The following is an 18,766-nucleotide window of genomic DNA, read 5'->3' as shown; positions in this document are numbered from 1 at the left end:
AATTTATCAGACTTGTTGCAAGGCAATGAGCACTCGCCTCCTGCAGCCTTTCAAACAGCAATATTTACAGTGCCTCAACATTTTTTCCACCAGGGGTGTGGCAGTGGTAGATATTGTCCAGGAGGTACCACATGCTGGCAAAACTCTCTTGTCCAGAGAGTTTGGGATGCTGCACTAGGCTGGCACTGCTTCTGCTCACTGCAAAGACTGGGCTGCGTGCCCTTGGCTCAGGAAGGAAGAAGAAGAAACCAAAGCAACTGATGTTACAGGGAAAACTCCCTCCAGCAAAGCACGTGAAAGGTGAATTCCAGAGGATGCTGCTGCTGTGGCAGAGAGACACCTGGCTCTGCTCTGGGACATGAGATAGCAAACCCACCAGGAACTTCAACTTTGGGTCTGTTAAAGAGATGGCACTAACTGTTCTCATTAAACAATTTTTTCTAAGGAGATGAGTAATGTAGTTAAAAAACAGTTTTATTATTATTATTATTATTTTTTTTTTAATGAAGTTATTGCTGGCTTCATTGCATCAATTTAATGATTGTCACTAGCGAAGCCACTGAGGTCTTCTCTGCAATCTGAGCTGTGCAAACTGCCAGCAGATTCTTTTGCTTACTGGAAAACCTCACGGTCGGCTTCTGCATCATGCACATTTGCTAGTTATTAACTTTCAGCAAGAGAGGCTTTCATACAGGCGCAGTTTGAGTAGGTTACAACCTCATTTTCCTGCTGCTTGAGACTCCTGTGGAAATCCTGAGGGCTCAGCACATCATGCCAAATCTGGCTCTGTGCAGCTCTCACAGCATGCAGCTCGGCATCCACCCAGTGTACATACAGTTCCTACCCTAGCAGACAAGTAGGGCTGTAACTTTGACAAAGCCAGGAGCCAACACCTCTCTCAGAAGCAAGACAGATCTGCTCAGTGCTGTTTTGTCACTCCAGAGCCACAGGCAGGAGAGCTGCTGGCTCTACACCATTAAGTTGTACCTTTCTGTGTATACCAGCATCTTCCTGTGGCTTGCACAGAGACAAGTCACCAATTTACTGTTTTGCCAGGCACAAACCTGCCCATAGAAAGGCCTGGAGCCTCCTGCACAGCTGAAATACAGACCATGGGCTGCTTCCAGCTGGGACCACAGCTCCTGCCAAGGTCTTTGAGCTGCCTTCCTCCACGCAGGAGTAATCGTCTGCTGTGTGAAACAGACGTTCCCAAAAGCTAGCTAGGAAAACAGTGGGCATCTGGTCCATGGAGCTGCAGGTCAGGACTCTGGGCTATATTTCAGGATGGGGAAATAATAAATAAGGCATAGGAGAATTAGTGAGTTCTGCAGAAAGAGAGCAAGGAGAGGAGGAGGCACAAGCAGAAAGGGAGGAAGTACACAGGAACCAGTTTAACCAAAGGACAACACAGGAACGCGTGGAAATCCCAACAAAGAGGGCACAGTCAGGGAATCAAAAGGAAATGATGTGAGCAACTACATGAAGCAAGAGAGAGATCAATTAAAGCTGACCTTGAAAATAACGACAAAGAGGCTGGCACCACCAGCCACTTACTAACACATAGTTAAACTTCCTGGATGATATTTTTGGAAGGGTAAGGAAGGGAAAGCAATCTGTTCCCTAAGTGTGTTAGCAACACCCAGGCACCTAGCTGCTTTTTCTCAAGGATGTACTCCACAGAGATGCAAGTTATCTCAAGAAAACTGTTGACATGTGTTCGAAAACAAGAACAAAATGTTCACTTAAACCTCTTGCCATTCCCCTGGATTGCTTTCTAACGTTTGGTAACATCCAGAAGGAACCAAGCTCAATTGGCTGATAACTGGTAAGTGTGTTTAGATTTCCCCTGAGCTCGTTATCTATGCCATCAAGTAATGAGCTAGCAGCACCACATCTGCCTGCATTTGATTCCTGCTCCTAAAAGCCTCAACAGAGCATTAATGGGGGCAGCAACATGGAAAACCCAGTGTGGATGACAATAGTGCTGACTGTCCTCCCACCTGCACTTGTGCCCCGTGAGGGGTGGAAAGATGAGGGGATGCTCACTAAAGCCTCTCACATTCACTTTGTGGACAGCCTTTAGTGCACATGCACACCACAAGATATTCCACTGGATCTCCTTCTGACTTCAGGTGTATTGCACAAGGTGGGAGAGGACTTCTGTGGAGGTACAGCCATGCCAGAGAGCTGTAAATCCATCTGCTTGGCTTTCTGCACATATTTCCAAAAAGAAGAAAGCAGGAGATAACTTACTATTGTTAAGTTTTCAGTGTTTCACCCTGAGTGGCATCAGTGTTACCAAGCTTTGTATAACGTATGAATTGAAAGCAGAATAACGCAAGTAGTTCTGAAACTAATTAGAATTTTTGTTGGGTTTTTACCTCATTTTCCACAACTTTGGGCTCAAGATGTTCACATGTTCAAACATTTCTTGGGAGTTTTCTATGAAAGTCCGAATTCCATAAATCAACAAATTAAAACAACAAGGGTTAGGAAAAAACAACAACAAAGACAATCAGAAAAGGAATATTCCACCAAAAAGCATGAAGCATATACAAAAATGGTAGGGGCTGGGAAGGCAGTATGCTGTCCCAAGGAGCACACAAATGCAAACTTTCCATGCCTGTGTTCAGTTTGCAGGGAGATTTCCCAAACTTCAGCAATGTAATACAGCTCTAGCATAGAGACTGGTGGAAATTTTCCAAAGCTTGCAAAACTACAGCACAAGTTCCACCTAAAACCAGCACGGTTCGTGCATCTTGTTGCCAGGGACACTTCTGGAAATTTGTTATGTGCTGTGACTGACACCAGCAGAGCAGTGCTGCCTTTTTCGGGAGGCTGCAGAAAGCTGCAGTTGGGGAAGGTGGTAGGGCAGGGGAGTGGAGGTGGCATGCCACCAGGAGAACGATGCTCCCCGGGGTCTGAGATCCCTGTTGGGGTTAGACAGTTGCTGGCCAGAATGCCACTTGCTTCACTATCTCTATATCATCTTTCAGCTGCAGTGATTTCCTTTAGAAATGGATCCTTTAAGTTCTTTCACAGCAATCCAGTGTCTTGTCTGTCTTGTTTCTCCGTTTAAAGAGATCTTCAGTGATGTCAGGAGATTTCTTTGTCAGAAATGGATCACTTTAAAAAGTCCAACATGCTTCATTAAACCACTGATGCATACAAATGTGCAAGAGCTCTGTTGTCTTATTGCTGCACTCCTGCAAACCTTAAAAAAACCTCTCTACTTTCTTGTGCAGCCATTGAACTAGAAAAGTCTAGGCTTTAAAAATTTTACTTTTTTTTTTTCTTTCTTTTTTTACATTTTTATACATATATATATATGTTTATTTTCAGTTTGCAGCTGTCAATGCTGTCTGTGTAGCAGCTTCACCATAGAGTATTTGCTTTGTCTGGTCCTGTAGATAATACATATACACATACCAAAATGAGTGCGAATGAAAGCACTTCCCAAGATCTGTCCCCAGCACAGAAAGTAAGTTAGTCTTTTTCCCCTTTTGCCAGTTATTTCATAATGGCGGGTGAGAAGAAGAAGGAATAAAAAAAAAAAAAGACTTTAAAATAACAAAATGTCATTGTAAGGTCATTGGACATTCAAGTACTTTGCAGAGGAAGATGACTAAAGCCATGAACAATAGTGAAAAAGTTTTTAGTGAAAAATAAACCTGAATATTAGGGTAATACTCCGTCTTTAATGCCCACAAGAACTAAAATGCTGATTTTCTACTTAGTGGAAACAATACATTACTTCCTCATTTTATTCTCAGTGTGGAAATCCGGTTGGCACCAAATGGCCTTGGTCTTGCTGCAGTGGTAATATCCCCTCGTCAATGCACTTAGGGAAGCCTTTTGTGGCCTGTCTCTATTCAATATCAAAAACTTACTTATCAGCAAAGCCAGACCAGGCTCAACTGGAGCAGGCAGGATGGGGCAAGGTAATCCAATGCTAATCCTTCAATGCTACTGCGCCGTCTCCATCTGAAAGATGGTTGAGTTGGCACACGGTCTCCATTTCTTATTTTCCTGGAATGGCATGGTCATTTCCATCCCAAGTAACAGTGATATTAATGCCCCCATTAAGCCTCCATTATACACATGTCAAAGTGGCTTCCCACGATTATATTAAAGAGAAACAGAAGACAGTAGCTCAAACTAGAGAATTTGTAGATATAAATGGTCTGCATATTAAGTGTATGAAACTGTGAGGAGGAAGCAAGCAGGGCTCTGTTGCCCCTGTCTTTTTCCTTCCCAGTCATGGATGTGACTATAGTTCATGAGTGTTTGTGTGCTCCAAGTTTCCTGCAGTAACCACACAAGTCCTGATTTCATGGTGATAAGAGCTAAAGAGGCACCAGACAAGCCCGTAATAGATCAGGGAGTTCCTTCAGCTGAGAGACGTGCAGCTTTGAAGAGTGCTGATCTGAATAAAATCCAGAAGCTGGATGTATTTAATATGTAGGGCCTGCCGATATGCATTAGAGCTTGTATAGATAGAAGGTGCCTAAGGGACTGATAGCTCAGAGGAAACTGCAGCAGCTTTCCCAGCGCTAATGGGGCTCCGGTCTTGATTCTGATCACACACTATTCCTCACTCCTACCTCATTTTCTTTCCTGTGCGTTTCAGTTCTGTCCCAGCACATTAGGTATTCAAGATGCAAGTAAATAAAGCATTTTGTTGCTACAGAGCTAACTAGATATCTTGGAAAAAAATATTCAGGTTGTGAAAGGGAAGAAACAGTTCACTGAAAGGTCATAATATGCACCAAAGAGATAATTATTAATTAATAGATGACAGTAAGAGTGATTTTCTATCTAGAGCATAAATTCCATTACTTTTCATAGGTTTATAGGACAGCAATGCATTACATATTTCCAAGTAACTTATCTTCAAACAGAACCCTGCATTTCTTGCACCAATGGTTCTAACTCATTTTAAAATGCCGCAAAAAAAAAAATGTTACTTTTTATTCTATTCCAAAATAGAATTTTTCCCCAAATGTTTTATGCTTTGGGGTTAAACAGTCTTCCTTCCAACATCTGAAGTCTTCTAAACCATCTGTACTGCCAGTATAGTCCTTGTAAGTTTCGCTGCCGTTTGCATCCACCCTTTTTCTTCCCCCGACTCCATTCCAGACACAACCATATTCCAATTTCCCAGATTTCTCCCACGTGGAGGGGAACCCTTTATAATACTCGAGGTGCACCTGACCTGATGATGTGAGTAACAGATACCTGGAGAAATAAAGCCTGTGATTTTACTTTGTGTGGCAAGATGTTCATTTGCTTTTTGAACATACTTGCCCATCTCACTTAGCAGTGCTTAATACCAGAAGAATAAGCTGGGAATCTGAGCACACTTACTGATTTATTTTGATGATGGAAGAGCAAGGCGATGTTTTACTGCCCTCTGGGGAAGATTTCTGGCATGACTGTAAGATAGCTTGATGCCAAATTCATCCATGAGATGTGGAAGCGGTAGGAAATTGGCTGGCTAGACTATTCCCCCCAAAGAGACAGCGAGAACAGGGATTGGTAGAGCTTCTCCTGAAGCACTGTGGGGGACCAGCTGGCTATGTCTGACTCACCACTAATGATCAACCCAAACTGCTGAGCACTTCCAGAAGATGTTTTTCTTCACTTTTTCATGTGATTGCTCCTGATCACATGGGGACGCATGAAAAGCTGTGTGGGTTTGTGTTAGTACATCCCATTTACTCATGTACCCACACACTTCAGACTCCAGTGAGGAGAGCTTACCCAGCTCTGAACTGATCACCTCAGTCTTTGCACCCTAGCCAGCACCTGCTTTCCAGCTGCAACCTCACAGACATCCATGAGATTCTGAACTATCACGGTGCAGGTTGAAGCTGCAAGCTAAATACATTCATGGTGTCAGCAGGAGCTTGTTTGGGACAGTCAGGGACAGGTGCCACACTTCTTTAGGAGAGCATCTGGCCAGCTTTTGAACACCATTTAAGAAGTTAGGTTGGCTCTGTGGGCATATTGCACTGACAAAGAGCTGTATCATCAGATGTGCACTACTATAAATAGAAAATATGTTTTAAAAAACTAATGATAAATGATTTCACTAACAGTCCTTTATCAAGCTGTCTTCTCTCTGGGTTCCTGTCTGATTGCCTATCCAGTTTTCGCATTCATGCTGAACAGTGTAGGAGCCCTTCATAACTGGATCCAAACTTCCGGAACCATGTTTAGACAAAAAAAAAAAAAAAAAAAAAACAGCAGAAAATATAAAGCATTAGTGTGGGAACCGGAACAGATTCTGCACCCTGAAGAAGTCCTGAGAGAGTAGGCAAGTGGGCTGGGCACAAAAATGGAAATAAAGCACAGTGTGATTTTAATAGCATCCTCTGCCATCAGCTGGAGGAAAGGTCACTGGACTTCAGTGCCTTGATTTCCTCATTTAGGAATTTATATAGTGTGGAGACATTGTAAGGCTCAGATCACGTCCCCGTGTGCTGCACCACTAAACCAAGCATTAGCAGCTTCCACCAGCCAAGAGCTCTGATTCCCCTGCCGATCAACAGCTGAATCACAAAGCTTTTAAGGTTACAAAACTGGCCGGCCTCATTTAAGAATCCAACCACCAGGGCTTTCAAGGGCTGCTCAATCTGTAGCCACCAGGGATGGAAGGAAAAAAGAAAAGTCTTTTTCAGAGGAAAAACTTTGGCAATTAGAACCATTTTGTAACTGGAAATGCAAAGGATTGATCCAAACAACAATTTTGGCTTCTTCTCCAATAATCACAAATCTTCTTTCCCAAGCCTGGAGAGGAGAAAAGGAAGAAGAAAGAAGGGAGAGTTGTGCAGCTGGACAGCAGAGCAGGGTGCAGCCAGAGGAGCTCAAGCCCCATGCCCTTGTGTTACAGACAGCATGAGCATTGCAGCAGGACTTACAGATGGACACATTCTGCAAGTCTCACAAGTTATCACTTTCTGTACTTTTCTGCCTTTTATATATGGCTATAAGACGATACTGCTAGCAATAGAAGCAGTATTGCAGTATTCCTATTACTCTGTGGGACAATCTGTTATGGATGAGAGCTAAGCAGTGCAATCCCGTGTGTCTGAAGCTTACTGATGAAAGCTGCTTTTACTGTTGATAGGTATTTGCAGAAAAAAAGACACGTCCAAAAGTAGACTGTAAAATCAGCTGAAGAGTCCAAACACAAGGAAGCTCTGAGCAACAGCTAGAGAGCTGCTGTGCTCTGCTGAGTTTATTTTCAGCACTCCCCAGGAGGGGTGCCTGAGCCCTAGGTTCATGAAGGTGACCTGCTTTGAAAGCTTGCCTGTTGCAGCTGGCTACCCTGCAACAGCTGCATTGCTTTGTCATCCCTACACCATCGCAGAACAGCCTGAAAAACAAACAGCCTAACAAACCCTGGGGCACAACTTCTTAGTTTCAAGCATTCAGAGGCTGGCACCACGGATGGCAGGGTGCTAACTGAAGGAGTCTGGGGAAGTGTGCTTGTTCCCTGCAGCTTTGCACAGAGCTGGATGCTCCTGGAGCCTGGCCTCCCCCAGTTAAGACAAACAGCCAAAATCTGCCTGTGTTTACGCTTGCATATTCAGCATTTTCCACAGCCATGAGCTATAAGAGAAGACCTGATCTTCCTGTTTGTTGTAGTATGGCAGTCAGCACATTAAAAGATACAAAACATCCTTCTCTATTTCAAGACTGCACACAAAAGGGAAACCAATCTTATGGCTTTTGCAGAAAGAAACAGTGGCCCCTTTCACTCTCTCTCTCTTTTCTTTTTTCTTTTTTTTTTTTTTCCATGGACTTAGTTTTTGAGTTTCAGCAAGTCTCCTAAATACTCTGTGTCATAGCATGCCTGATTATGTAATGACATTCCCTGTTAAAAATAATAAAGTGTGGAAATACTGAATTGGTTCGGGTTTGAGAGAGACCGTGTTGCATGACGATATAAATACAGATTGCAGAGGTGTTCTATAATATACAAAGCAAGCACGGCAGCTGTTTTAAATTAGATCTACTTGAAAACTGGAAACACTATTACTTTTTAATATGGAAGAATATACAGAGTTCTCAGCTCAGGTGAAAGCTGCTAAGGCTATAATAATGCTTTCAGAGCTGATCATGGTAGAAACTGTTGTGTATACCCAGATGTTAATTGTGTAAGAAGGTAGTCTGGGTCACCTATAGGTGGCCTTTTACAAATAAGCCAGGTTACACGCTAGGATCTCTGTCCCCTCTCCTTTCTACTCTAATGCAAACACAGTATCCAAACACAACCCAGCAAGTTCTGGGGTTATATGTAAATCTGTCATCATCACCAAACTCCATAAAAATGTAGGTCACTTTTACAAGCTGGTGATAGACCTTGCACATCCATGGGCATTTCCCTAAGAGTTGTAGGAAGAACCCTGGTTTGCATGGGAATCCACACATAAAGTCAGAGCAAGAGAAGATCATACCGCGAGCAGTACTAACAATGTACATTGCCTGATAGCAGATACATAAAAGTACTTCACTATCATCAGCTTAATCACTTACTCTTTTTTTTTTCTTTTTTTTTTTTCTTCACTTCAGATCCCCATCATTAGTATCTCATTGCTGAAAGAGGATAATTGCTCTGCATCTTTTCAATTACTATCAAAGCACTGCAGAGCACTTGCGAAAAATCAAATAGATTTTGAGACTAGGATCATTGAGCTTGGCCTCCCACCTAGTGCAGCCTGTGTAGTTTTTCCCAGAAACCCCTGCCATGAGCTTATCACTTCTGATTTAAAACCAGCTCCATCATTAATTTACAAGCAGTCACCAGTCTGGCCCAAACCAGTGCCATACCTAAGACACCTTTACTGTGGCAGAAGCAAAACAGTGGCTCCCTGACAGCCCAAATGAAGGAGCCAGCATTTTGTCTCACTGTGATGATCCTCCACGTTCAGCAGGCACTGTGTTGGATAACCAAATACAAAGACACTTGTCCAGGCACCCCAGAAGAGCTCAGATGTTCGTGCTGTAAAAGCAGAAGCTGCTGCCAGCGCATCATCTGCAAGGCTACTCAGTGCCTGGCAGTGATCCCTACCTGAGCCAATTTCTCATCTGATGCTACCCTGACCGTTGCACAAGTAACACTGCCAAGCACTGCAGGAGATGGCAGCTGGTTTGTCAGCCATGGCTCTGCCTTCCCTCCACCTGGTCACTGAGCCTCGTAGCACAGCCCATTCCCTGGGGCTGTCCCTGACAGCCATGGGCTGTCAACCTTGTGTTGCTAGCAGGAGACAGCGAGTCTGCAGACCTTGACCAAACTGTTGGCCTTCGCTGCCATCTCCGTGCAATCATGGCACCTGCCTGACACTCTACTGCAGCAGCAGAAGCCTTCTGGCTAGAGAAAGCCTGATGGGAAACCTGTATAGTAACTCTGAATTCCCACCTAGTAAGTGTAACAACTGCTCTGTGTTAGCAAAGAACATGTGAGTGTTGCCAAGAGGGAGCGCAGAACTTGCTGTTAGCTAAAACGGGCAGGCTGGCTGTATTTGGGGTTTCAGAGGTGCTCTTTAAAGACTCACAAAACTTCCTGACAACTCTTCCCCACAACTGTTAGCCCTGACCATACCATGAAATGGACATGTGCTGTGCTCTCTTTAAAAAACAAAACAAAACAAAAATGTTCTCATCTGTCCCTAGACCTCATTGCTCTATAACTAAGTACAAAAAGACACTTACAAGGTTAGACAGCTAAAAAGAATTTCAAGAGTCTATTCACTTTTCACCATCCATTGTGCTTTGAGAGAATATACAGATCCCACAGCATTGTGCAGAGGTAACCAAGTATTATTTCTATTAGTCCAAGGTGTGGGCAAGAAGGCTGCAGTTGTAGATGACTTACTAAAATTTAAACTTCATTTGTGTCCTCTCTGTTTCCAAGCCAGAGGTCAGCTATCTTGGGACCTTGGCAGATCGCAATGATCAGATGGAGAGAAAGGCAGGCTGGCAGGGGCAGAGCTGAAGGTGTCTGTTCTTCTGAACAGACGCACAAAGGACTTTTCAGGCGTGGTTGTATGGGTAAAATTACAGCACAGGGAGACATATGGAGCTGGGCTAAGAACGGTCCAGTTGAAAATTTCTATATTTGTAATAGTAGGTTGAAAACCAGACTGTATGTTTCAAGGACATTTTGCCATTTAAAAGTATTTTCTGCTCCAAAACAGGGCAAGAAATATTCCAAAATTTCTTATAACATATTAATGAAGTATCAAATGTCCCATTCATTTCCAGACTTTGTTTTCCAAACAAATTTTCAAAGATGGCATTTCCACAGCCTGTCTCACAGCTGATGAGCTGTGATCTTTCAGTGGAGAGACGCTAAGCTGAAACATGGCTGGCTGCCTACTCCTTATGGTGGCGTTGAGGGAGCACTCTGAGGTTTGGATATCACAAGTTACAGCATGTTACTGTTATTATTTATTCCATGCAGCCAACGCTGACCACAAAACTTTTCTGTCTGACAGACGAAATGCCACAGCAATGCAGAAGCTCGTGTCTTATATCTTTCTCTGATTACTGCTTTGCTTTTCCTGGAATATTTACCAAACTCCAACATTGTGTGCAAGTTAGCAGAACAGAGAGTACAAGGAAACTTGCAATGTTACTTATTTAACCAGAAAACATGTCAGCAAGCACACAGTCAATTCCTTCCCTTCCAGCATGAGCAAAATTCCCATCAACTTCAACTGGATTCTCACTAAAATAAAAGTCACTGAAAGTTTTAGGTTCAGATCTGACCTGTCTCTCTTACTCAACACAGTGGAGGACAGATGATATTGCATGGCTGGTGTGACTTCTTCAGGAGATGTCAGCTGGTGACATCAGAAGATCTGTGAACGCCCAGGGTAACTAAAAGCACCATCCTGCTCTTTCTGCGGGTTGCTCCTAGGGAGAGGACAATAGTTATGCCATATGACCACAGGGCTCAGCAAAAGGGGTGCCACTGTCTTTCAAGGCAGAGGCATGACATATAAAGTGAGAGGTCCGTGACCTGCGACTGAGAGTCAGCGATGTCAAAGAAACTTCCTGGGAAAAATCTCCCTGCATATTAATAGGGACTGTCAGCCCTTGACAGGCACCATCCCCTCCTATGCCTTGTGTTTCTGTGTAGCCGGTGCATTGAATGCTCTCGAGTAAAGAGACTCTCATACATGAAACTGCCCCATAGGGAGCAGCAGGGGAAGCTGTGGCTGAGAGGCTCTGTTGAATTATTAAGGCTGCCCAGAGTAAGCCAGGGTAACCTCCATGTTAATTCCTGACAGCCTCTTTCAGTTTTATTATAAAACAGCATCCCCCACCTCGCCTACTCTTCTCTCTGCTGTTAAAAGAAACTTCATGAGGCTGCTGAAGTAAGAAAGCCTGCCCACAAGATTAACTAAATACACAACGGCCTATTTTAGACAGATGCATCAAGCTAAATACAGCAGCCTTCAGCTGCTGGAGGGAGTGCAGCACTTCATCGAGCCCCTCTCACCAAAGCACATTAATGCTTTAGCAAGCAGAAGGGAAATAAAGGCACACTCTCATCTTTAAGCAGCAAAACCAAATATTTCAGGGCTCAAAAAGAACTTGTTGGTCTTTGGTTTTGTTACGCCCACTTCAGAAAGCAGCTGGGTCCTGGGTGCGTTTCTCTGCCCACGTGTGTCCGCTCAGTCCTTGGCAGTGTACAGTGCATCAGAGGTGCATGTAATGAGCTGGGGGAAGAAATACCCATTCTGTTGCTTCCAAGACCATGTGATCACTCCTTTCCCCAGATTTCCATTTTTTTTTTTTTTTCCCCACTGTTCTATAACTGTGCTGTGCTGCCAAGTTGAACAAGAAAACTTCTGCTTCTTGACTTCCTTTTCCAAATAATCTATTTTTTAGCATCTTCCCCTGGTGTTTCCCAGCTTGTTTTGCAAAGTCAAGCAGAAGTGTTTCTGAGCCAAGATAGTCTTTGACATTTTCCCACCTGTGCTACGTGGCTGCTCAGCCTTACTGCAAGCCCAACAGGATACAGATTAGAGTGGGTGAAGAAGATGGCAGAGGAATGGGTGTGTTCATTGTGTTGTACAAAAGAAGCCAACCACACAGCGCAAAGATATCCTATATTAAAAATAATACATTCTGACTAAAAAAAAAGGACTGCTACTATATTTTAAACAGCAGATTTTTAAGGTCTGAATCATCTTGGAGCTGAATGCACTGCTGCACTTGGTTTTGCTTTTCTAATAGTCCTATGTAAATACTCTTGTGTTTGCCTATGAAGTTAATTTAGTGCTGGTGAAAGTCTTCAAGTCCTTCCTGATTAAAAATACTTTGTGTTGGCTACAGAAGAAGTATGGTGTAAGCAGCTCTGGCTGTTTTCTTGCAAAAGGCTTGGATGTTCTGGGTCCCATAGAGGTGGGACTTTCTCCATTCACTTGGATGGAAATGATGCATCAGTAAAACCCATATTCTGCTCCAAATAAGGTGGTTTTAGCTATCGCCTCTACCAAAAAGTGTTTATTAGAATCTTTTCTTAAAAAGCCTAGAGGTTTGAATGGCCTAGAATTAACAAGTTGGAATATATTTCCTTCCATGTTTGTGCTGTTGCCAATTAAAGGTAAAACAAAATTGTAAATTAAAATGTAAGGCTTGAGTGATCATTCTTTTTACATTTGAGGGAGTTGAACTATTTTGAGCCATGGAGACCTGGTGGAAGACATTGGTTTCCATACTTTAAAAGGAGTTATTATGTGTGCTCTTGCTCCTGTGTGTGAGATGAAATAAGGAAGCTGGTGCTTCTCCAAGCTTCCCAGTTCAAGTATACAGTGAAGAAGTGTTGGCTATGGTTCTTGCTGAGAGCAGGAAATAAATCAGCCCCAAACCGCAATGTCTGGCAAAAATTAAGTTTCCTTCTTAAAAAAAAAATACACTCTCCTTTTCCCCCACTTTCTACAGTTCTTCATTCGCCTCTCTCTCCAGTTCTTTCACCTTTCCTCATTTTTACATGAACTCTGACTCCTGCTTCTGGTCCATAGGAAGATAAAGCCACTGATGTACTTCAGGCTGGAATATCAAACAGTACAGCAGCTGTCTGTCTTCTTTATATTCCAGTCTGACAGTTTATAGCAAATTTAATTTCCCTTTAAAAATGACTGCAGCTCTCACAGAAGTGATTTGAATGCAATACTCCCAACCTGGAAAAGAGGTCTTTCTTACCCCTTGCAACCTGCTTTGTTTCCTCCTGGGGTAGCCCACTACAAGTACACAAACTACCGTGGAAAGCAGGTGATCCTTTCTTCCTCTTGGGGTCACTCTGGGGGCAATGCAGAATTCAGTCCTTTACAACAGAGCCCTGTCACCAGGACAAAAGATCATTTCCACCCTGAAGGCCACATTGCAGGCTCTTTCTACTGCTTGACCAAAGGCATCTCCTATTTTCTTCCTTTTATGAGAAGGGTCTCAATTGCAAGCACAAGCCCTGGTCCACCTGTCCTGTGGCCAGGGCACCCTGATAACAGCAGCAAAGTCATACTGCACCCCTGCTCTAGTGTTTGATCTGTGCAGCCACATACGGCTTATTTCTCATTAAACAGACAATAGATGAGTGTCTGGAACCTGACAGCCATTAATACAGACATTGTTAAATCTGCATAATCACTTAATTTTCCTTGACAACCATATTATAAATATATATGAGTCTGCTGTGCCTAACTGTTAACGATTGCTAATCAGATTTCTGCTGTTTGTCAGCACTGATGAAAAATTCCTTGACATTTTCTAATCTCTTGATGAGATAGAAAAGCACAACAAACCATGAAGGATGGGAAGAAGTGTAAAATTATCCAGAATTGAGAGATAGCACAGCTTCCCCACTGCTTCAACAGAAGGGAAACCATTTTATCCCACAGATAGCAAGCATATCTAGAAATTGGAAGGTTTCCATTTGATCTTACTACGTCTATCTGAAAACTTAGAATGCAAGGCTGTGTAAAACCTCTGGGGACCAAAGACAACCAAAAAGACAGAGGAAAGAGGGGAGAACAGAAAAAGTGGAGTGAATGAGGGAGGAGGGGAATACAAGAGGCAGAGCAGTGATGTTGTTTGAAACAAAACACTCTTACAACAGCTCCGAAAATGCCCTGGATGTTTTCTTTGACATATGAAGTTAGCAATTTCACCTACTGATGGGTAATCAGATCGAGTTGCTGCACCTTTATCAGCTAATAATTGCATCTGGGTCAAGGCAGCAATTTGTGATTTCCACCTGGGAATTCTGCGCTTATTTGCTTAGCTGTCAATGTGGCAGGAAAGAGATATTGAGCTTAGAAAGTTCAGAAACAGTAAAACATCATAGTGTTTAACTGCAAAACCCAATTCTAGAGAATTTCCAGGGTGATTGAAAAGCAATCCTACACACCTATAGACACAGCAACATCCTCTGAGGGGAGAGCAACAATGCAGCACACTAGTCACTGTGCAATAAGAACCAAAGCTACTTTATTACTTTTAAGGGAAATATATATATATATATATATATATATATATATATATATTATATACATATATATTTGCCAGATAGTGCAGTGTAAATGACACAAATATAAGGAATTCTTAGAAGGTAGAATGAGATCTGCAAGGTGAAAAAAGCCTTAATTAAAAGTTAAAATTAAAGCAACAAGCCTTCTTAGGCGAGAGCTGTGGAAGCTAAGAGCACAGTGTTTCAGTTAGAATTTGCAATACTGCATATCCCACAGGAGCAACTCATTAATCACATGAAGAAAAAAATAATTAAAAAAAAAAAGTCATGAACAGCAAGACGGGAGAGCAAAAGAAAAATGGTGCTGTTTCCAGGGGAAGAAGGATGATCTGAGGATACTGTGGCTGACTTCTTGTAATCAGTGTTAACCTCACTGCAGAGCACAAGTTTGGCATCCCATCGCACCCCTCATTACTCGAGTACGTAACCTCCTAACCTCCACCCAGGAAAATGATATCATCGCCTGAATTAATCATCTCGGACAATTAATGGCAAAAGCAACCTCAGGTTTCCAGCACTGTCTCTGGCACCGGCAAGCTGGCAATGACATCAGCCTCCCTGGGAATATGCTGGCGTTTCGCCCATTTCCGAGCCTCGCTGTTGACTCCGAGGGCAGAGGCAGACAATGTAGTCACCCGACCGGCGCTAAACGCTGCAAGTGCACGCCGGGCTGCCGCTGCGGCATTGTCAGAGGGATGCTCCTTCTGCCCAACTCCCTATGTGCATCTCCTGAGGAAGATGCTTTTATCCCAAAACAGGCAGGTGCAAACGGCTTTCTCTGAAGGGTGGAGAGATGGAGTCTCCAGCACGGCCCCCTTTTTGGTAGGAGAACACTCTGCTCTGCACCTGGAGGCTCCAGACCCTTTAGGAGCGTGTGAATGAGCAAGTTATTTCATTATCGCTCCTTTGCTAGGGCAGAGGTAAGGGAGAGAAGTCAACTTTGCCAGAGAGTTTATTTTCAGATGGCCAGGAATGTTTTGGTTCATTTCCCAGCTGATTCTTGTATGTGCTGTGAAAGTTGGAGGCAAACTCAAATATGACCATGTTTCTGCTAGCTTAAGGGAACTGAAGGACGGGAAAGAGGCAAGAGAAATCAAGAGACAAAAAAGCCCACTAGCTTTCAGTATGTACCTTTGGCCCTGTTTTTCAGTCGGCACCTGTAATTCAGGTGAGGCAGAGAGCACGGCCCTATCCTACCAGAAGCCACACCATGTTCCCTATGGGATTTCTGTCAGCAAATACAAACATCCTCTGTAAGGTGGAGCCCTTTTGCACCTACACTAAGAGGCAGGACACATTTCTTCTCCCCTTCAGTCTCACCTGGGGCATGCACACAAGCAGCAGGATGATGGAGCTCAGGCTGAGCCTCCCCCCCCCCCCCAGGGCAACACAGCCCAGAGACTTCTGCCCAGACCCTCACAGACACAGGGCAAGGTGCACAGGGAGCTACTCCCTGGGGGGAACACCCACTGCGTTTGCATTTTCCCATCTTTGGGCCACATGGGAAAACCTGTAAAAAGAAAGGAGTTTTGGCAGGGGAAAGCTAACCCCCTGCTGTAAGAGATTTGGTGTCAGGGCAGGAGGAGGACTTACGTGAGGTTAGATCTTCCTCAGAGTGAACGGGTTGGGTTAATACAAGATGAGCCATTTTGTGTGCTTCTCCTGTGGGGCTCTCTGCCTTACTGCTCTTTTCGGAGGAAGCTCCTGGCTATCATCTTCTGAGCAAGCTGAAAAAGCAAACCTTCCTCAACCTTCCTCAACACTCACACTAGGAGCTCCCAACTTAACAACACCTCCATTTGGAACCCGGCTTTAAAAGAACAAGGTGATGAAGGCATACAAAAAGCAGCTAAACCTGTGACTGCCTTATAGCAAGCTGCAGACCCTGCTCTGGCTGGTGGCTGGGCTAAGGTTCGCCAGCTCGGGCCAGCCTGCTGCTAAAGATGTAAGCTGTGGGAGCGGGACTGCAACATCCTTGGTACAATGTTCCCTGTCTGCATGGCTTAGTGGAGCTTGTCACACATGTAATCCAGCTTTCCGCACCTGCCCTGCCTGTTTAGCAGTCACTTGTTATCAGTGCAAATGCAGAGAAACATAACGAAGAGCAGAGGCTAATTTAGTTGCTGTGCTTCTGTTCTTCCAGATAATGTTAATTTGTGGTCTTCAACCTGACCCTCAGAGATGCTCAGCCTCTCTTTGCATGGTTAAAAGGGAGGTAGCAAATCTGTGGAAACAATTCAATAGCTAATCACTTGAGCACGCAGCAAACAGGACACATTGATCATCGGTTCTTCCAGCCAGTCACATAACCTGTCCTGATCCCCCCAACCTTGCTTTCCAGGTGTAGGTGGCTCAGCAGCAGATAGGATTAATCCACACCCGTACTCACGTGCACTCTCACTCCATGTTAGAGAATCTGATTACACAGATTGCTTGTCACTTATCTCCACCTGCCATGACTAATACTCCAGTCTGACCTCCTCTTTCCCATTTTCATATCTCACTGCAGATTCAATACATGCACAGACAGATGCACATGCACTTGCTCTTTTTTTGATTGCAAGCAGCTCGCTAAGAGCTTCTGCATTTCCATTTTCAATCAAACCAGAAAGCGCTGCTGTTTTCTTCAGACTCCCCATGAGGTAATTTCTGTCTTTTTGCTGCTCTCACTGCGTTTTTAAATGCATGGGTTTCATAGGTTGCTGCTGCATTCATATAAAACACAGGCATCTCCGTACAGACACGCATAATGAACACGCGATATGATAAAGCCCTGCAGCACATATAAAGACAAAGGCACACGCTTCATGCATTGAGCAAGTGCTACCACACACATTCCCTTTCCCTCCAACCCCTGCGGGAAAACATTGCCTGCAGAGTGCTTTCTTCTAAACAAAAACACCTTTGTGGCACAGGGCCAGATTCTGGCGAGCCCCATTCCCACTCACCCCCTTACCTTTCCTTGGGCTGCTAATCCGGGGGCCCCGGACCTGTTCGCTTTCCCTCCTGCACGCAAACTGCCAGTCCCTCCTGCTTCACATTCACAGCACACTGGCAGGATTCACCGTCATCCCATTCTGCTGGATCCTTATCGCCCTATTGGCCAAAGCCAGACAGTAAATTCAATTAGGCTCCTCCTTATAACTATATTATCACAGGAACAGGATGAATAATTTAGTGGAACAACAAGGATGTGCAGGCTCCGGTGTCACTGGCTTCATCCCCACTGGCAGGCTTTTCTCTTATCAAAGAGAGGCGGGTAAAGAAACCAGAATCTGTCGCTGCTGAAAAGGAGACCTCAGATTGTATTCTCACTTGTATTCCCCTTTCTGTTTCTCTTGTCCTCACCCCCCAAAAGCCATGGCATTCCCTTTTCATTGCTGTGTAACCGTCCTACAGAGCAGTATTTCTCTGGTGCATGGCCATTACTATCTCAGAGGGTACAGAGATCTCTGTCCAGGCAAAGTGATAGCACATGCAGTGCATCAAATGCTTTGAATTTTTCCTTTAATGCAAGACATGTGAAAAGAATAAAACTGTTCTGCACAAGGGAGTGACAAGATGAGCAGATCACAAGGAAATGGGAGAGTCTGCCTTGTACCATGATATTCTCTGTTCAGCAACTGCTCTGTCATCCCAGACACCAAGGGATGCAAGTCCCTGAAAGGCTCGTATGTGCATCACCCAGGGACTGTGATTTCACACACCAGCTGTGGGAGTCTGCATCCCCACACCAAAAAAAACCCTCCACGCTGAAGAAGTGGCAGTCTTCCTCCAGACCAAATGACTAAACTGTTCTGCTTTTTTTTTTTTTTTTTAATTAATTTATTATTTTTTTTTATTTTTCCAGACCAGAAATTTGTAAATTTGTAGCGAGAACTTACAGCACATCTGTTTCCCAAGAAGTAGTTTTCCCCCAAATGAACATTGTCCTTCTTCACCAGATGAAGCTTCATTTGAAGAGTTACAGAGCACTGCAGCTACTCCTTATGTGGACACCACTATCCTTGTTGAACCTCAGAGTCCCTGGTGTACTTGAAGGGTTTCTTGTGGGTCCAATGCCTGAAGCGGAGGAGCTCAGTGGGACATCACTAATGCTCAGGTCAGCAAGCAAGACTTTTTAATAACCCTTCACAGCAATATTCAAAGCTATTGCTGATATATGTCCACACGTGCTGCACTTAGAAACAGTCATGTCATTCCATCGTGACTTAAGCAGGC

General features: G+C 43.9%; 1 protein-coding gene across 1 annotated transcript in view; it reads right to left on the bottom strand.

The window, feature by feature from the left end:
- SYN3 (synapsin III) overlaps positions 1-17,638 on the bottom strand; it is a 190,167-nt gene extending 172,529 nt beyond the window's left edge. Inside the window, exon 1 of the mRNA XM_032208101.1 lies at positions 17,502-17,638. The gene's annotated coding sequence lies outside the window, so the exon portion shown is untranslated. The remainder of the gene's footprint in view (positions 1-17,501) is intronic.
- Positions 17,639-18,766: the final 1,128 nt, after the last annotated feature.

The sequence above is a fragment of the Aythya fuligula genome, chromosome 1 (assembly GCF_009819795.1).
Source record: "Aythya fuligula isolate bAytFul2 chromosome 1, bAytFul2.pri, whole genome shotgun sequence".
Taxonomy (NCBI): domain Eukaryota; kingdom Metazoa; phylum Chordata; class Aves; order Anseriformes; family Anatidae; genus Aythya; species Aythya fuligula.
The sequence above is the reverse complement of the archived record's forward strand: the minus strand, read 5'-3'. Positions and strand labels throughout refer to the sequence as shown.